At 43.0% G+C, this 19,772-nt stretch overlaps 1 protein-coding gene across 3 annotated transcripts in view; it reads left to right on the plus strand.

Moving 5' to 3' along the window:
• The window catches only part of GPR20 (G protein-coupled receptor 20), a 55,390-nt gene that overhangs the window by 29,144 nt on the left and 6,474 nt on the right, over window positions 1–19,772 (plus strand). For 2 of the 3 annotated variants that reach the window (XM_058178495.1, XM_058178494.1), the window contains one exon: window positions 7,750–7,943. The exons of the other annotated variant lie outside the window; for it this stretch is intronic. The gene's annotated coding sequence lies outside the window, so the exon portion shown is untranslated. The remainder of the gene's footprint in view (window positions 1–7,749; window positions 7,944–19,772) is intronic. 3 annotated transcript variants of the gene reach the window in all.

A 19,772-nucleotide genomic window follows, 5' to 3' on the forward strand; every position in this document is an offset into this window, starting at 1 on the left:
CTCTTCTCATGCGTGCATTAGAGCATACAAAAATACTAACCAGAGCATACAAAACATTTACCAGACCTATTCTTGAATACAGCTCATCCATCTGGAACCCATACCACATCTCTGACATTAATACAATCGAACGTGTCCAGAAATATTTTACTAGAAGAGTTCTTCGCTCCTCCGAAAACAACAAAATACCTTATGCCACCAGGCTTGAAATTCTGGGATTAGAAAACTTAGAACTCCGCCGACTCTGACATGACCTATGTTTAACACACAGAATCATCTATTGCAATGTCCTTCCTGTAAAAGACTACTTCAGCTTCAATCGCAATAATACAAGAGCAAACAATAGATTCAAACTTAATGTCAACCGCTTCAAACTTGATTGCAGAAAATATGACTTCTGTAACAGAGTTGTTAACGCTTGGAACTCATTACCTGACTCCATAGTCTCTACTCAAAATCCCAAAATCTTCAACCAAAAACTGTCTACTATTGACCTCACCCCATTCCTAAGAGGACTATAAGGGGCATGCATAAGAGCACAAAAGTGCCTACCGTTCCTGTCCTATTGTTCCCTTCATTATATCAAATTAACATAGTTGTTGCATACTTTTGCTTATATATATATTTTTCTTTTATGATGTGTTGTTCTTTTATGTCGATGTTTGTGTATACTGTTGTGACAAAATGAAATAAAAAAAAATTAGGAACAGGCTCCTCCTTTTCCTCTGCCTCACTACTGTCAGTCTCTGGAGCAGTGGTGGGATTTAAATAATTTAACAACCGATTCTCTGCCCTAATGATTTCTTCCAACAACCAGTTCACCAAACTGCTCAAAAAGTTAACAACCAGTTCTCCCAAAGTGGTGCGAACTGGCTGAATCCCACCACTGCTCTGGAGGCTCTAGAGTCCGCACCTCACTCCCCGATAGCCCTGACCCCACCTCTGGCTCCAACGCAGAGCCCTTATCCGGGCCTTCCCCAGCCTCCAGGACCGGCCCACGTACTTCCTCAGCCTCATCACTGTCCGACTCCTTTGCCAGCTCCGCAGGCTGCTGGCGGCTCACAACACCTAGGAAGGAGGCAATGGCAAACCACTTCTGAAAAACCTTGTCAAGAAAATTGCAGGGACTTGTCCAAATAATTTCCGAGAATTAGACGTAACTGAACAGATTTTTTTTTCTAAATAAAAGAGCAATATAAGAGGAGAATATCCCCGTTTGACTAACCCTGAAGGACAATATATGCATGGTCCCAGTCCTGTCCCACAAAACAACTTTTGAAGATTTCCAGATGTTTGAAACATTCATCAGCTGCCAGCATGGTCAATTCAGGATACAATGTGAACTTTGGCCCCAAACATCTGGGTTAGATTCTCGGATTTAGCTGGGCAAGTCTCCACCCAGGCAAGAGTCTCAGGAAGGACATCTTTTAAAGCAGGGATGGCTAACTTTTGTGCCATCAAATGCCAAAAGTGAGGGGAGCACTGGGGGGGGGGTCGCACGTGTGCATGCCCACACCCATAATTCAATGCGCCCTGCCCCCGCCATGCATGCGCATGTGACACACACACCCTGCACCTCTGCTTTTGGCATGTGATGGCCCGGTGGGCCCGGTAGGCCCATTTTTTGCCCTACCTAGCCTCCAGAGGCTTTCTTGGAGCCTGGGGAGGATGAAAACGGTCTTCCCCACCCCCTCAGAGGCCCTCCGGAGGCCAGAAATGTCCTGTTTTCCAACTTCTGGTGGGACCAGAAGGCCCGTTTTTCACCCTCCCCTGGCTCCAGAGGCTTTCTAGGAGCCTGGGGAGGGCTGTTTCTGGCCTCCAGAGGGCCTCCCCTCCCCTGAGGCCCTCTGGAGGCCAGAAACAGCCCATTTTTCAACTTCCAGTGGGTCCAGAAGGCCCGAAAATCAGTTGGCCGGCATGTGCATGCGCGCTGGAGCTGAGCTAGGGCAACACTCACGTGCCCACAGATATGGTTCCATGTGCCACCTGTGGCACATGTGTCATAGGTTTGCCATCACGGTTCTAGAGTATTGTTGAGTGTCTCAAACTTGGCAACTTCAAGTCTTGTGGATTTCAGAATTCCCCACCTAGTTGAAGTCCACACATCTTAAAGTTGCTAAGTATGTATGTATGTATGTATGTATGTATGTATTTATTTATTTATTTATTTATTTATTTATTTATTTATTTATCTTGTCACACAGTATATATAAGCATAAGCATGAAATAATTATACAATATATAAGCATATATATGAGTATGAGTATGTAATAACTATATTAATTGGATATAACGAAAAGAAACAATAGGACAGGAACGGTAGGCACGCTTGTGCTCTTATGCAGGCCCCTTACAGACCTCTTAGGAATGGGGTGAGGTCAATAGTAGATAGTTTTTGGTTGAAGCTTTGGGGATTTTGGGAAGAGACCACAGAGTCAGGTAGTGCATTCCAGGCATTAACAATTCTGTTACTGAAGTCATATTTTCCGCAATCAAGATTGGAGTGGTTCACTTTCTATTGTGTGCTCGTGTATTGTTGCGATTGAAGCTGACGTAGTCTTCGACAGGAAGGACATTGTTATAGATGATTCTATGAATTAAACTCAGGTCATGTCGAAGGCGGCAGAGTTCTAAGTTTTCTAAACCCAGGATTTCAAGTCTGGTGGCATAAGGTATTTTGTTGTTTTCAGAGGAGTGGAGAACTCTTCTTGTAAAATATTTCTGGACACGTTCAATTGTCTTGATGTCAGAAATGTGGTACGGGTTGAAGAATGATGCTCTAAAGCAGGGTTGTCAAACTCCTGGCCCACAGGCCAGATATGTCATGCACTGGCCACGCCCACCCCTGGTCTAGCAAAGGGGCGGGGGAAAGTCTCGATATATCATGTGACGCTGCCATGACGATGTGAGTTTGATACCCTTGCTCCAGTGATGGGATTCAGCCAGTTCTGTCCGGATCGCATGAACCGGTAGCAGCGACTGCGGGAGGCTCCGCCTACTTGCCCAGATATAATGCGCGCACGTGCGCTCTCTTAGATTTGAGAACCGGTAGGGAAGGTAAGAGAATCCCATCTCTGTCCTGCTCTAAAGTCATCAAACCAGGGGTGAAATATAAAATTTTTCCCTACCGGTTCTGTGGGTGTGGCTTAATTGGTGGGCGTGGCTTGGTGGTCAGATGACTGGGTGGGTGTGGCCAATAACAATAAATAATAAAAATAATAATAAACAAAGTATACAAAACAATAAGAGGTACCAAAACCCAACTTTCACACTTTACACACAGACAACACAACACAACTGACTCACACACAATCTAAAAGCAGCTGCACCTCACCCAAAATGGCCCCTGCAACAAGCAGGAACCTCACACAGCCACAAAAAGCTCAAAAATCAACTTTCACACTTTACACACACACACAACACAACTGACTCACACACACACACACAGCTTTGTGAGATTTTGTGTGTTTGTGTAGTTAGAGTGAAACACTACAGAAATACACCAAATCTCAGAAAGCTGCACAAATATTTTATTATTTTATTTTATTTTATTTATATTTTTAAATAAAAGCAGTTAAATTTAAAACTTCCTTTTAAATTTAGACATAGCAATTTAAAGTTAATTGCTAGGTCTAAAAAAAAACCTCTTAAAAAAACCCCAATTAACTATTTTTTTAAAGCTCTCCCCCCCCCCTCAGTTATTTACCCAATTCAAAGGACAAGGCAGGCAGATTGAGTTGCTCACCGATGAGATGGATTGCAGGCAGGCAGATTCAGTTGCTAGCTGATGCAATTGATTGCAGCAGCCGAAGCAAAACAAGGCAGGAGGAAGCCCGAAAGAAGTAGCAAGTAGGCAAGTGGGGACCGGGCGATTCTGTGGGCATAGGTAGGGGGGGGGCAGGGATTTTTTTCTACCGGTTCTCCGAACTACCCGCCCCCATCGCTACCGGATCACATGATCCGGTCCGAACCGGGAGCATTTCACCCCTGCATCAAACCACTTTCAAGGATGACTAGATGATGTAGACTCAGGGTCTCCAAACTCAGCAACTTTAAGACTTGTCGACTTCAGCTCCCAGAATTCCCCAGCCAGATTTAGAAATCTTTCTGAAGAGCCATCCATCCGACAGTGGAATTTTTTTTATTATTATTTAATTTTGTCATAACAGTATACATAAACATTGTCATAAGTAAAAAAACATATCATGAAGAAAATATATATATATATATAAGTAAAGAATATGCATTAGCTATATTAATTTGATATGATGAAGGGAACAATAGGACAAGAACGGTAGGCACTTTTGTGCTCTTATGCACGCCCCTTATAGTCCTCTTAGGAATGGGGTGAGGTCAATAGTAGACAATTTTTGGTTGAAGATTTTGGGATTTTGAGTAGAGACTATGGAGTCAGGTAATGAGTTCCAAGCATTAACAACTTTGTTGCAGAAGTCATATTTTCTGCAATCAAGTTTGAAACAGTTGACATTAAGCTTGAATCTATTTTTTGCTCTTGTAATATTGCGATTGAAGCTGAAGTAGTCATTTATAGGAAGGATATTGCAATAGATGATTTTGTGTGTTAAACACAGGTCATGCCGAAGTCGACGGAGTTGTAAGTTTTCTAATCCCAGGATTTCAAGCCTTGTGGTATAAGATATTTTGTTGTTTTCGGAGGAATGAAGAACTCTTCAGTAAAATATTTCTGGATGCGTTCTATTGTATTTATGTCAGAGATGTGGTGTGGGTTCCAGACTGATGAGCTGTATTCAAGAATAGGTCTGGCAAATATTTTGTATGCTCTAGTGTAGAGTTTTTGGAAAAGAAGCTGCGTAAAATTAGGTTTACTACTTTTAGAGGCTTTTTTGCTATGTAGTTGCAGTGGGCTTTGGCATTTAGGTCATTTGATATGAGAACTCCAAGATCTTTGACAGGGTGAGGGTCGTCAGTTAGGTAATGTCTATCAAGTTTGTACTTGTTGATAGGATTCTTTTATGAGCGCTTTTCCCCAAAATGGACAAGAATGAATTGCGGGTTTGAGGACTTCCTGATTAAAAAGGGTTGCTTATGGGAAGAAGGAAACATGGTACATAATTCAGGAGGGCGGAAACGATAATAATTACGTTTCGTAAGTGCCGTAGAGAAGATTGGAAGTTTATTTCTTTAGTTTTTTCTTTTTCTCTTAACTTCTATTGCTTTTTATTTTTTCTTTGATTTTTCCCTTTCTTTTCCTTTTTTGTAATTCTTCCTTTATGTTCCGGTAGTTTTTCATCCCATAAAAAATGTCTCAATATGTATTTATATATTGTATTTATATAAGCTCCCTCTGGGGCTTCGTCAACTCCCCGATCTCAGGTCCTTCCACCGCGAGCTGAAGACGTTGCTGTTTCGAAGAGCAGGACTAGCTTGAATGTAGTTTTAAATTGGGGTTTTTAAATCAGGGGTTTTAAATTTGTATTTAAAAGTTTTAGGGCATCAATTGAATTGAATTTTCTATTCTTTTTTGCTGTTTTATATGTATTATATGTTTTTCTGTTGTTTTATTGGCTGTGAACCGCCCTGAGTCCTTCGGGAGATGGGCGGTATACAAATATAATAAATAATAATAATAATAATATAAATATAAATATGTATTTATTCCCCATCCCCCTTATACACATATGAAATAGGAGGGTGTCTGCCTGGATCTTTTTCACACGTTTTCTTCCTATTTCAGATTTAAGGCATGGTTTTCCTCTTGTCTACTTTGGTAACAGACCTGGTCTATCAAGCTAATCTTTACTCTGCCTCTCCCTCTTGAAATCGCATACAGTAGTGGCCAAAATTGTGGTAACCTTTTGGGAAAAGTGTATTTTTGAGGTTTGATGGCTAATAACACCACTTTTGGGGGGGAGTTTCAAGATAATCCTATTCCACTCCTGGAATGGCTTGGAAATAGCCCAGACTTTAACCCAACTGGAAATCTAGGGAGCTGACTCAAGAAATTTGTTAGTCAGAAGCGACCCAGCAATAAAACCTAGTTAATAGAAGCAATCCTTGAATCTTGGTTACACATTAGAACAGCTGCAGAACTCAAAGTCTTGGTTCACTCCATGGGAAGACATTGTAAGGCCATAATTCATGCTAAAGGTTACCCAACTAAGGATTAACTGACATGATGATAATTTTTATATATCTCGTTTTTTCTACTTGTTTCGCTTTTCTTCTCTATACGGTAACTGCTATTCTAATAGCAAATCCTTCATAAAAGTTATTGCATTGCATTCTTGATTAAATTATCTTTCCATTGATATATAATTTTATGGTACTACTCCAAAAAAAAAAAAAAGTGGTATTATTAGCTAGTTTTAGAAAAGACACTTTTCCCAAAAGGTTTCCACAATTTTGGCCACCACTGTAGCTAATCCTTCTACAAAGCCCATCTCCCCTTGATTATTGTATCTTGTGGCCGATAGTTCCACAGGTTAAGAATCTACCAATGCAGTGAAATGTCCTTCTTTTTCCCATCCTGAATTTTCCACTACCTTTCTTGCATACCCAGTTCCAGTATTCTAATTAAGAAAAAAAAAAAAGAAAAATATCCGTTTACAGGTAATTCCCGACTTACAACAGTTTGTTTAGTGACGGTTTCAACTTACAACGGCACTGAAAAAAAGTGGCTTCTGATCGTTTTTCACACTTATGACCATTGCAACATCCCCGTGGTCACGTGATCTGAATTCAAATACTTGTTAAATGATGCATATTTGTGATAGTCGTAGTGTGCTGGGGTCACGTGGAGTGGTGGGTTCCACATATTCTTACCACTGGTTTGTGCACATGCACACCTTCTGCCCCTGCGCCTTGTGCGCACGACTTCCGCAATTGCGCCCGGCCTCAAAAACGTGGCTAAAAATAGGACTGCATTATGTCAGGGCAGGTGGGCAGAGACCGTTCCACTCGCAGTCGCTGCTACCAGTTCGCCTGAACCAGTACGAACTGTTAAGTTCGGGCAATGATGAGTCAGGAGACGATACAAGTGACAACAGCTCTTTGGTTTATTGTGATCCCAGCAGCAACCAACAGGCAAAACCCTTCTTTAAATAGTATTTTGGCTGAGGCATCAGCCAATCAGCAACGTGCCATTTGCGGCCCAAATTTCCCTCCTGAAAGTCAAATACATTACACAAACCATGTGTAATGTAATGGCCGTGGTAGCTCAGTCTGGTAAGAAGCCTATTATTAAAACACAGCTGCCTGCAATTATTGCAGGTTCTAGTCCCACCAGGTCCAAGGTTGACTCAGCCTTCCATCCTTTATAAGGTAGGTAAAATGAGGACCCAGATTGCTGGGGGGGCAATAAGTTGACTTTGTAAATATACAAATAGAATGAGACTATTGCCTTACACACTGTAAGCCGCCCTGAGTCTTCGGAGAAGGGCGGGATATAAATGTAAATAAATAAATAAATAAATAAAACGGCTCTGGTCATGTGATCCTTCTGACAAGCAAAGTCAATGAGGGAAGCCAGATTCACTTAACAACCGGGTCACTAACCTATCAACTGCAGTGATTCACTGAACAGCTGTGGCAAGAAAGGTCGTACAATGGGGCAAAATTCACCGAACTACTGTCTCGCTTAGCAACAAAAAATTCGGGATTGTAAGTTGTGGTCGTAAATTGTGGGCTACCTCTATTAACGCAGCTCCTTATATGCATTTCAAACCGTTTTTTTCCAGTTTTTCACTCTGACATCTCTTTGCTTTTCAGGACGGCGACAAGGTTTTTTTTTTTTTGCAAGAAATCCTCGATCATTTTGGTGCCTTGGTTTCTTTTCTTCTTTTTTTTTTTCTGCACCGCTTCCAGCTCTCCAAAATCTTGTTTGAAATTTGCCCACGTGTGTTTGGGATCGTAAATCTTTCCTGGTGTCGTTTCACCCTTATTAGGCACTTCAACAGTTTTATGTAAGTATTACAGCTGTCCCAGAGCTTAGCTTGACAAGAGGATGTTTACAATCCATGTATCAACAAAGCGCCTTTGGACCGAATGCCTTTTATTTCACGGAAGGTGTCAAGATGCATTTTTGTGGCTTTTTTTTTTTTTTGTCTCCAGCTGGGACTCGGGATCTCCTTAAAGGTTCAGCCAAAAGCTGTTTACATCTTGTACGCTTAGTTTAATGTTGTTGTGCAGAAGAAGGAACGTGGAAAATGTTTGTAGGAATTAAAAGCACACATCTATCAGGAAGCACAGAGGGCTAGAGTTTTCCCAGAGGGCTAGAGTGGGCAGTTTGTCCTTTAATGGTCATCTTTAGTTGCTCTGGCTCCCTCTAGTGTCAAACTCAAATTCCCACCTTATCATATTTTCTGTTAAAAAGTCCAAACAACAGCTTTTTCCCACGGGAAGGATTCCCCCAATCAATTTCAAAATTTTATTTTAAATCTATCTGGATCTCTAATCTGTTTATAACTTTCCAAAATCAGCATTCTAATCACCTTTTTTCGTGTGTGTGTGTGTGTATGTATGTGCATGCATATGTGTATATACATATATACACATATAGGTCTTTGGTTATTCGGGTTCTCTCCCACGTAAAATTGGAAGTGTCTTGGCGACGTTTCGACGAAGTCTCATTCGTCATCTTCAGGCTTCAGCTTCGTGCTTCTGGGAGCAATGTGTGATTGCAGCTGTTTCTTCCTTTTTAACTGCTAGTGAGGGTTTGAACTGATTGAGTGGGAGCTTGGCTGTGCTCTGATTAGATGGGCAATGCAGCTCACCAGCTCAAATCCCCCTGCAACTCAGACTAAACTGAGCACAACCAAGCCTCCACCCAAACAGGACACACCCCCAGCCAATCAGAGCACAAAAAAACCCCATCCAATCAGAGCACAACCAAGCTCCCACCCAATCAGTTCAAACCCTCACTAGCAGTTAAAAAGGAAGAAACAGCTGCAATCACACATTGCTCCCAGAAGCACGAAGCTGAAGCCTGAAGATGACGAATGAGACTTCGTTGAAACGTCGCCAAGACACTTCCAATTTTACGCGGGAGAGAACCCGAATAACCAAAGACCTACATACAAACACCCGCGAAAACCTCAGAAAACAAATATATACACATATATGTATATATATACACATAACCAAAGACCTATATATACATACATACATACATACATACATACATACATACATACATACATGAAACGTTGGCAACCAAATCGCCAAGCTCGGAGCTCAAACCAACAATATATATATTGCAGGATCTCTGGTTTATTGTTCTAGGATCACTAGATTTAATGGCCTGTGAGAATCACTTTGAGAGAGAGGCGGAGCCTCCTCTTCCTATCTCCCAAGGTTATTTGCACAGACCCTTGCACTGAATATCAGGTGTCAGAACAGAGCAGGTGGGAAAGTTTTCTGCATTTATCACTATTGTTATCACCTGGAAGTATGTGGTTATCCTCACGGGAAATGTCATTCAATCCAGCGGTCCTGGATTGTAGAGCCATGGTGGCGCAGTAGTTAAAATCAGAGGTGGAATTCAGCCGGTTCGGACCAGTTCGGGAAAACCAGCTGTTGTGGTCTGCCAGCAGGCTGTGGAGCTGGCAACAGAGTCAGACAACGATGAGGCTGAGGAGAGGCCAGGGCCATCAGGGAGTGACGTGCGGACTCCAGAGCCTCCAGAGACTGATAGTAGTGAGGCAGAGGAAGAGCCTGTTCCTAATGCATGCATGAGAAGAGCTGCCAGAAGGCAAGAGCAGCTCAAGCAGAGAGGACAACTCAGGAGTAGGGCCAAGAGATGATTGGCCCCTCCCATAAGGCTTAAAACAGACCAGCAATGGCGTTTGGGCTTTGCTGGAAAACAACGTTGGTAGCTGCGTCTTCTGCTTTGCCTACGTCTTTTATTTATTTTTGTGACTTCTGAACATTTGCCAAGAAAGACCTTTGGCAGTTTGCCTAATTGGACCAAGGTTTGCGATAGGACTGAGGAATTTGTATTGGGAGGAATTTGTTTTAATTTATTTGAATTACGCTGAGAATGAAGTAATTCTCAGCTGTTCGAATAAAGTTTGTTTCTTTTTTCACGGACTGAGTTTCCTATTACCTACTTGGGCCTGGGTCACAACACCGGTAGCTCTGACAATCAGCTGGTCCCACCCACCTACCCCCACCCTATCCTGTCCTTTATTTCCTGCTTTTTAGCTCATCTCAATTGCGCGGTACAGCTGATTTTCCCCTCCTCGTTGTTCTACTTACCATTGCTGACTTGGAAGGTAAACAGCTGAGCTTCTAAATGCTCCATTTTCAGCACGAAGCATGCGCTCACAGAACCGGTTGTTAAACCGGCAGCATTCCACCATGTCGTGTCTCACTCCTCCTCTGACGGCCGGGTCAGGGAAGTCCGTATCAAGCGTCGCCACGAAGCCTCTGCAGCTTTGCCAAAGTTTTGTCAGAGTTCTCAGGGCAGGCAGGAGTCCAAGATGTGACTTCAGCAATCCAAATTAGACTTTGCCTGACTCAAAGAATGCCAGAAAGCAGATCCTTTATATAGGCCATGGGGTGTGGCTCCATGACTCAGCAGTTATCCAGGCCTGCCCCTCCCTTCCTTTTGCTGACGTCGCCTCTCCATTCTCCGAAAGCGTGGATCCATCCACCCTCCAGCTGCCGGCAATTCCAGCTCGAGACTGGCTTCATACTCCTCATGTTCACATGCTGTGGGGGAGGGGTTTATTTGCTCAGTTTGTCCGGGCATGGTGCCAAGACTGGGGGCTGAAAGCATGCCAGGCCATTCGTCTTGCTCGGTCTGTCCAGGCATGGTGCCAGGACTGGGGGCTGGAGGCTGGAGGCATGCCAGGCTGATCGTCTTCATTATCCGTCTCTGGCTGAGATAACAGGAGATGAGAGGGGCCCGGCTGCAGAGAGGGGGGCGGGCGAGGCACAACACACCACTGGTTGGAATGCAATATTACAGGCTAACTCTGCCCACTGCCAAGAGTTTGATCCTTATTGGCTCAAGATTAGCTCAGCCTTCCGTCCTTCTAAGATTGATAAAATGGGGACCAAATTGTTGGGGGGCAATATGCTGAGTCTGTACACTGCTTAGAGAGGGCTGTAAAGCATTATGAAGTGGTATATAGCTATTGCTATTGCTATCTTCTCAGCATGAAATATGAAGGATTACCATACTTTTCAGAGTATAAAATACACCGGACTATAAGACGCACCTTCCTTTTTTGGTGAGGAAAACAAGAAAAAGAAATCTGCCTCTGCCTGCTTTACTTTCAGTTTCGTTTTCAGCATAGCTTGATTAGCACAAGAAAAAAAAATCTGCTCCCAGCAATTTACCTCCTTGCAGCAAGCAGCAGAGGCCCAGCAATAGGCCAGGGCAATCCCTGCAGCCTGAGACAGCTGAGAGTCAGGAGGCTGATCCAATGGACAATCAACTTGTGCTAATTAGGCTGTGCTGAAGCTGAAATGGGCTGTTTCTTCTTGCTGCTTGCTGCAAGGAGGTAAATTGCTGGGAGGCAGAGCAGAGGCCAAAGGGTGGTGCCCAGTGGGTGGGAGGGGCTACATTCGGTGTGTAAGACGAACCTAAATTTTCACCCCCTTTTAGGTGGGAAAAAGGTGCATCTTATATTCCGAAAAATACGGTACCTTCATGTTTCACAAAAGGGTTATCTACCTATACCATTCTGGTATTGAATGCGTGGTGTGGATTAGTCCTTTCAACAAATGCAACATTTCACCCCCTCAATGTCCATCTGATCTTAGCAGCACCAGAAGTGATCAATGATTTATTTATTTTTATTTATATATTTATTTTGTCACAACAGTATATATAAGCATAAGCATGAAAGTAACTATATAATATTTAAGCATATATATATAAGCCTAAGCATGCAATAACTATATTAATTGGATATAATGAAAGAAAACAATAGGACAGGAACGGTAGGCACGTTTGTGCTCTTATGCACCCTTACGGACCTCTTAGGAATGGGGTGAGGTCAATAGTAGATAGTTTTTGGTTGAAGCTTCGGGGATTTTGAGAAGAGACCACAGAGTCAGGTAGTGTATTCCAGGCATTAACAATTCCGTTACTGTTACTGAAGTCATATTTTCTACAATCAAGATTGAAACGATTAACATTAAGTTTAAATCTATTGTTTGCTCTTGTATTGTTGTGATTGAAGCTGAAGTAGTCTTCAACAGGAAGGACATTGCAATAGATGATTCTATGAGTTAAACACAGGTCCTGTCGAAGGCAGCGGAGTTCTAAGTTTTCTAAACCCAAGATTTCAAGTCTGGTGGCATAAGGTATTTTGTTGTATTCAGAGGAGTGGAGAACTCTTTTTGTAAAATATTTCTGGACACGTTCAATTGTATTGATGTCAGAGATGTGGTATGGGTTCCAGACAGGCGAGCTGTAAGATCTCCTCCTCACAAGCTCACATCATGCATCAAGTTTTCCAACTGACAAGCAATCTCTTGGTGAGGCCTGTAAGATGCCGAATTGCGATTTAAAGATTGTATATAAATAAAAAAACTTCACTGGGAAGAATCCGTGGGACCCATCAAATAAGTCATCAAAGAAGATGGGAAGATGAGGAAAGACCTGACCCATTGTCAACATCTAGCTTGAGTATTCAAATAAAATTTAAAAAATCCAGGATTTCATTTCCGAAAAGCTTACTGTGTATTGAATAGGTTGCAAGGTAATGGCGAGGTAAAACTAACTCTGAAATTGTCAGCTCACAGTATTAAACAATGATTTTCCCGCCAAACCCTCAGGCTTTACGTAGACCAGGTAAACAAGATCGATGTCGTGTCCCACTCTCCCTCCGACAACCGGGTCTAGGAAGTCCGTATCAAGCGTGGCAATGAAGCCTCTGCAGCTTTGCCAAATTCCTTCCAGGTTTCTCAGGGCAGGCAGGAGTCCAAGTTGTGACTTCAGCAAACTAAATGAAACTTTGCTTGACTCAAAATTGGAATGCCAAAAGCAGGTCCTTTATATAGGCTGTGAGGTGTGGCTCCATGACTCAACATTTATCCAGGCCTGCCCCTCCCTTCCTTCTGCTGGCGTCGCCTCTCAGATCTCCGGAAGCGGGGATCCGTCTACTGTGAATTCCCTTCCTCTGGATCTGCTGCCGGTAATTCCAGCACATGGCTGGCTCCCTGCTCACACACTGTAGGAGTAAGGTTTGTTTGTTCATTCCTGACATCCTGTCCGGGCATGGGGCCAGGGCTGGGGGCTGGGGGCATGACAGGCCATTCATCTTCATTATCAGACTCCGAGTCTGATAGCAGGACCGGGAGGAGACGGGAGGGGCCCTGTCTTTGTTGTGGGAATCATTTTTTCACACCTGTTCAGATGTCTTTGAAAAGTTTCCAGATTCTCACAGGCTTCAGTGGAACTGTAGAAGTTTCCTTTCGCCAAAGTAACCCTTTTGTAATCAACGCCTCCTCCCCTTTACTCTAAGGATAAGTTGAAACGAAGAGGCACATAGCTGCCAATGTTTCACTCTTGACACCCATAGAATCTCCAAGAGTCAGAGAAGATTGAATAGTTCACATCCTCCTTCTCCTCCTCCTCATTATCATGTTGGACATCTACCTTGAGTACCTTCTGCCAAGACTGAAATTTTAATTTAAATAAGCATTCATTATCACTACTTTGAGGGCTGTGAAGGATTTACGAGCACAGTACAAGACGACTTGAACCGTTTAACCAGCCAAGTCTAACCCTAATAAAATGTATTTATAAATTGTGTAGTGTGCACTCAGATAAATACTGGCCGCACCGAGCCAAATTGGCTTCATCATCTCAGAAGCTTCTCCTCTGAAAAGCTCTTTCGGTGGTTATATTCAGTGGAGGGATTCAGCCAGTTCGCACCACTTCGGGAGAACCGGTTTTTAGCTTTCTGAGCAGTTTGGTGAACTGGTTGTTGGAAGAAATCATTAGGGCAGAGAACTGGTTGTTAAATTATTTGAATCCCACCACTGGTTATATTTATTATTATTATTATTTATTTATTTGTCAATCATATATAAGATAACAGGTAAAAGTATAAACATGATTTGGATACATAAAAAGAGTAAGTAAAAAGGAATATTAGGACAGGGACGGCAGGTACGCAGATGTACTTATGAACGCCCCTTACAGACCTCTTAGGAATGGGGTGAGGTCAACAGTGGACAGTTTAAATTTAAAGTTTTGGGGGTTGGGGGCAGAAACTACAGAGTCAGGTAGTGCATTCCAGGCATTGACCACTCTGTTGCTGAAGTCATATTTTCTGCAATCGAGTTTGGAGCGGTTTACCTTGAGTTTGTATCTATTATTTGCTTGTGTATTGTTGTGGTTGAAGCTGAAGTAGTCATTGACAGGTAGGACATTGGGGCAGATAATTTTATGTACCATGCTTAGGTCAGACTGAAGTCTGCATAGTTCTAAGTTGTCTAAGCCCAAAATTTGGAGTCTGGTGGCATAAGGTATTTTATTGCGAGCAGAGGAGTGGAGGACTCTTCTTGTGAAATATCTCTGGACTCTCTCGATTGTATTTATGTCCGATATGCAGTGCGGGTTCCAGACAGAGGAGCTGTATTCGAGAATTGGTCTAGCAAATGTTTTGCATGCTCTAGTTAGTAGTACAATATTACCAGAGAAGAAGCTACACAAGATTAGGTTAACAACTCTTAGTGCCTTTTTGGCAATGTGGTTACAGTGGGCTCTGGCACTTAGATCTTTAAAAATGAGAAATTGTGAGGGAACATAACAGCATGGACAAAGCAGGGGAAACTTACCCTACCAAGGCAGATCTCATGCTAATAATAAGGAGTAGCATTTGACAATATGAGAGCTTGGACCACTTGGGGATAGCAATAGCAATAGCCTTTAGACTTATATACTGCTTCAATGTTTTACAGCTTTCTCTAAGCGGTTTACAGAGTCAGCCTCTTGCCCCCAACAATCTGGGTCCTCATTTTACCCACCTCGGAAGGATGGGAGGCTGGGTCAACCTTGAGGTGGCCAGGATCGAACTGCTGGCAGTGGGAATGTCTTTTATAACAAGAGCAATACCACTTAGACTTATATACCACTTCACAGTGCTTTACAGCCCTCTCTAAGTGGTTTCCAGAATCAGCATATTGCCCCCAACAATCTGGGTCCTCATTTTACCAACCTCAGAAGGATGGAAGGCCTTGAGCCTGGTGAGATTCGAACTGCCAAATTGCAGGCATCTGGCAGCCTGCAGTACTGCACTCTAACCACTGCGCCACCATGGCTAAGTGATAGAAACCAGAAGCAGGCATGAGTTAATCCAGGATTAACTTTCTTCCAAGAAATTTGGAGCAAATCCCTAGAAATCTTAAGCAACTTAAACAAGACTGATTTTTTGCACCCATCTTAATTAGGCTTCTGTTTGTAGGGGCATTTTGAGTCCAAGTTTCATTTTTGGACCACGAACTCAGAGATACCGATAGTCCTCGACTTACAACCGTCCGTTTAGTGACCATTCGAAGTTAAAACAGCTCTGGAAAAAGCGACTGATGATCGTTTTTCACACTTAACAACCATTGCAGTGTCCCCCATGGTCACACGATCCAAATTCAGAGGCCTGGCATATTTATGAGGGTTGCAGTGTCCCAAGGTCATGTGATCCCCCTTTTGCGACCGTCTGACGAACAAATTCCATGGGGAAGCCAGTTTTATTTAAGAACTGCATTATTAACTTAACAACCGCAGGGATTCACTTAACAACCGTGGCAAGAAAGGTTGTAAAATGGAGCAAAATTCGCTTGACATCGGTCTTGCTTAGCAACAGACATCTGGGGCTCAATTGTGCTCATAAGTTGAGGACTACCTGTATTCTGACTGAAGAATCACACAAAAAAACAGAATGGAGCTGGAAGGGACCTTGGAGGTCTTCTAGTCCAGCCCCCTGCTCAAGCAGGAGGCCCTATACCATCTCAGACAAGTGACGGTCCAGGTTCTTTTTAAAAACCTCCAGTGATGAAGCACCGACAACTTCTGAAGGGAAGCTATTCCACTGGTTAATCGTCCTCACTGTTAGGAAGTTTCTCCTCAATTCCAGGTTGCTTCTCATCTTGTTTGGTTTCCATCCATTGTTTCTGTCCTGCCTTCAGGGGCTTTGGAGAATAATTTGACCCCCTCTTCTTAGTGGCAGCCACTCATCTAGGTCATCTAGTCCAGGGGTCTCCAACCTTGGCAACTTTAAGACTTGTGGACTTCCAACTCCCAGAGTCCCTCAGCCAGCAAAGCTGTCTGAGGAGCTCTGGGAGTTGACGTCCACAAGTCTTAAAGTTGCCAAGGTTGGAGACCCCTGATCTAGTCTAACCCCCTACTCAAGCAGGCGATCCTATACTATTTCAGAGAGGTGGTTGTCCAGTCTTTTCTTAAAAACCTCCGGTGATGAAGCACCGACAACTTCTGAAGAAAAGCTATGATGATGATTACCAAATAATTATTGTTGTGTATGATCCCATTGGTGGGAAATTCCAGCGGGAAATTCCAGCGGGAAAACATTTGAATTCTATTGGTGGCCAACTGATCCAGGTGTGTATATAAGGAGGGCATCCTGCCTGCATTTAAGGTTTTGGTTACCACCTTTAAAGCGCTCCATGGCTTAGGGCCCGGGTACTTACGGGACCGCCTGCTGTTACCTTATGCCTCCCACCGACCTGTACGCTCACACAGAGAGGGCGTTCTCAAGGTGCCGTCCGCCAAGCAATGTCGGCTGGCAGCCACCAGGGGAAGGGCCTTCTCTGTAGGAGCTCCTACCCTCTGGAACGAACTTCCCCCTGGTTTGCGCCAATTACCCGACCTTCGGATCTTTCGCCGTGAGCTGAAAACGCATCTGTTTATTCAAGCGGGACTGGCTTAAATTTTTAATCCTAAACTTTTAATTCTAAACAATTTTAATCGGGGTTATTATTTATAAATTTTAAGGGTTTTTAAATTTGATTGTTTTAATTTCGGCCATTTATGGATTATGTTTGTTTTAAGGTTTTGTTTTAATTGTACATTGTGTTGTTTTTATACTTTGGCTGTACACCGCCCTGAGTCCTTCGGGAGAAGGGCGGTATAAAAATCTAAATAAATAAATAAATAATTTTTTTGCTGAAGTCTCACTCTAAATAAAAAGAGCTGTTGTCACGTCTCCGGTCTCGAATTCCTTACTCAACCAACTAAACAATTACCTTGACATTAAATGATGCTCATAGTTTTCCACAGGACTTCCCGATCTCCAAATACTCCAAAAGCAAGTTTTGTTTTCATTTCTCCACTTTAAATAAGTAAATGTTTGCAGAATGCAAGGCCCCCTTTTAACCTGGCTTAGAACTGCCATTCCAAAGTGTTTTTTTGTATGTTGCTACTGGAAAAGTTCACAGCTCTTCCGACGAACTGAGAAAACTTCAAGCCAACGGGGAAGTTGTGAAACTGTGCAGTACACATCAAGGAAGACCGAAGGCTTAACGTTGAAGTTTACAGAAAACCCACTCAATTTTTACATTTTGATTCTCACCACCCACCAGAGATCAAATGGGAGTCATCAGAACCTGAAACCATTTGAGCTGAAGGCCTGCCTACCAGCAAAGATGGGAAAGAAGAACGGAAATGCATCAAGAAAGCCCTCAGAACGTGTGGCTATCCCAAGTGGGCCTTCATCAAATCTCAAAAAAGATCCTCCAGCAGGGGGTCTGCAAACTTAGCTCTGGGAGTTGAAGTCCACAAGTCTTAAAAGAGCCAAGTTTGCAGACCCCTGCCCTATAGGATCTCCTCTGTAACAGACAATAATGAGAACAATAAATGAAGCAATATTGCCATTCCGTAAGGTTGCAGACATATCGGAAAAGCTCAGGAGGACCTTCAGCCAACATAGGTGCACACTTCAAACCCCAAAATACAGGAAGGCAGAAGCTTGTCCACCCCAAGGATAAAACACCCAGACAGAAACTGAACGACGTGGTATATGCAGTACAACGCAGTGAGCCAAGCACAGATCCATGCATTGGGGGAAACAAAACAGCCACTTGATAAACACATGGCCCAACGCAGGAGAACAAACCCATCAAGACTAGATTCAGAAGTCCATCTGCCTTTAAAAGGGAAGGGAAAGGAAGGGAAGGGAAGGGAAGGGAAGAGAAGAGAAGAGAAGAGAAGAGAAGAGAAGAGAAGAGAAGAGAAGAGAAGAGAAGAGAAGAGAAGAGAAGAGAAGAGAAGAGAAGAGAAGAGACTTGGAGAACTTCTAGTCCAGACAAATGGTTGTCCAGTCTCTTCCTAAAAACTTCAAGTGTTGGTGCATTCACAACTTCTGGAGGCAAGTTGTTCCACAGATTAATTGTTCTGACTGTCAGAAAACATTGTTGAGAACACAACTGAAGTGAGGAATAGGTTTCTAGAACCATACTCTTCACGGTCTTCCTTACTTCTCTCGAAATACCTCCGCACAGATATCCCCCTTCAATCTTCATGCTGCTGGATCTTTCCGTTCCTCCCGGCCACAGCAGACCGCAGCTTCACGCGTTGCCCGAAAGCAAAATACCATATTTGGCCAATCTGTGCCCTAGCAAAGCAAGAACTGGCTAAGAGGTTCCTGCAAAGAGAGAAAATGTTTAACCCTTCGTGTATAAATAATGTGACAAATTACCCCAGGAGCATTTAAACACCGAGCTGTTGGAAAATTAAAGCGAGACAGACCAGAGGATTAGATTTAGCTCTTAAGAGCAGGGCAGGACTAATAAATATCTAAAAAATGATTCGTTCCGAGACGAGAGATATGTAGAAAACTGAGACTGTAGAGTTAAATGTTAGTTGGAATTATGTTACTGAAAGTAAAAAAATTCTTTAATTTCACTCCTTTTGCTCTGATGATGTGTTCCTACGCTGCATTTATGCGACGAGATAAATTTGATTTCCTATAACTTTGGTTGGGGAGTTTTGATTGATTGATTGATTGTAATTGTTCAAACAGAAAAGAGAACAGGAATAATATAAGAATACAATGACAGGGACGATAGGCACTTATGCACACACCCCTCTACAGACCTCTTTAAGTACAGAGTGAGGTCATAACATAACATAATAACAGAGTTGGAAGGGACCTTGGAGGTCTTCTAGTCCAACCCCCTGCCCAGGCAGGAAACCCTACACCATTTCAGACAAATGGCTATCCAACATTTTCTTAAAAATTTCCAGGGTTGGAGCATTCACAACTTCTGCAGGCAAGTTGTTCCACTTATTGATTGTTCTAACTGTCAGGAAATTTCTCCTTAGTTCTAAGTTGCTTCTCTCCTTGATCAGTTTCCACCCATTGCTTCTTGTTCTACCCTCAGGTGCTTTGGAGAACAGCCCGACTCCCTCTTCTTTGTGGCAACCCCTGAGATATTGAAACACAGCTATCATGTCTCCCCTAGTCCTTCTCTTCATTAAACTAGACATACCCAGTTCTTGCAACCGTTTTTCATATGTTTTAGCTTCCAGTCCCCTAATCATCTTTGTTGCTCTTCTCTGCACTCTTTCTAGAGTCTCAACATCTTTTTTGCATCGTGGTGACCAAAACTGGATGCAGTATTCCAAGTGTGGCCTTACTAAGGCATTATAAAGTGGTCGTAACATTCACGTGATCTTGATTCTATCCCTCTGTTTATGCAGCCCAGAACTGTGTTGGCTTTTTTGGCAGCTGCTGCACACTGCTGGCTCATATCTAAATGGTTGTCCACTAGGACTCCAAGATCCCTCTCACAGTCCATGGAAATCAGTTTCTGATTGA

This window comes from Ahaetulla prasina, chromosome 3 (assembly GCF_028640845.1).
Source record: "Ahaetulla prasina isolate Xishuangbanna chromosome 3, ASM2864084v1, whole genome shotgun sequence".
Classification (NCBI taxonomy): domain Eukaryota; kingdom Metazoa; phylum Chordata; class Lepidosauria; order Squamata; family Colubridae; genus Ahaetulla; species Ahaetulla prasina.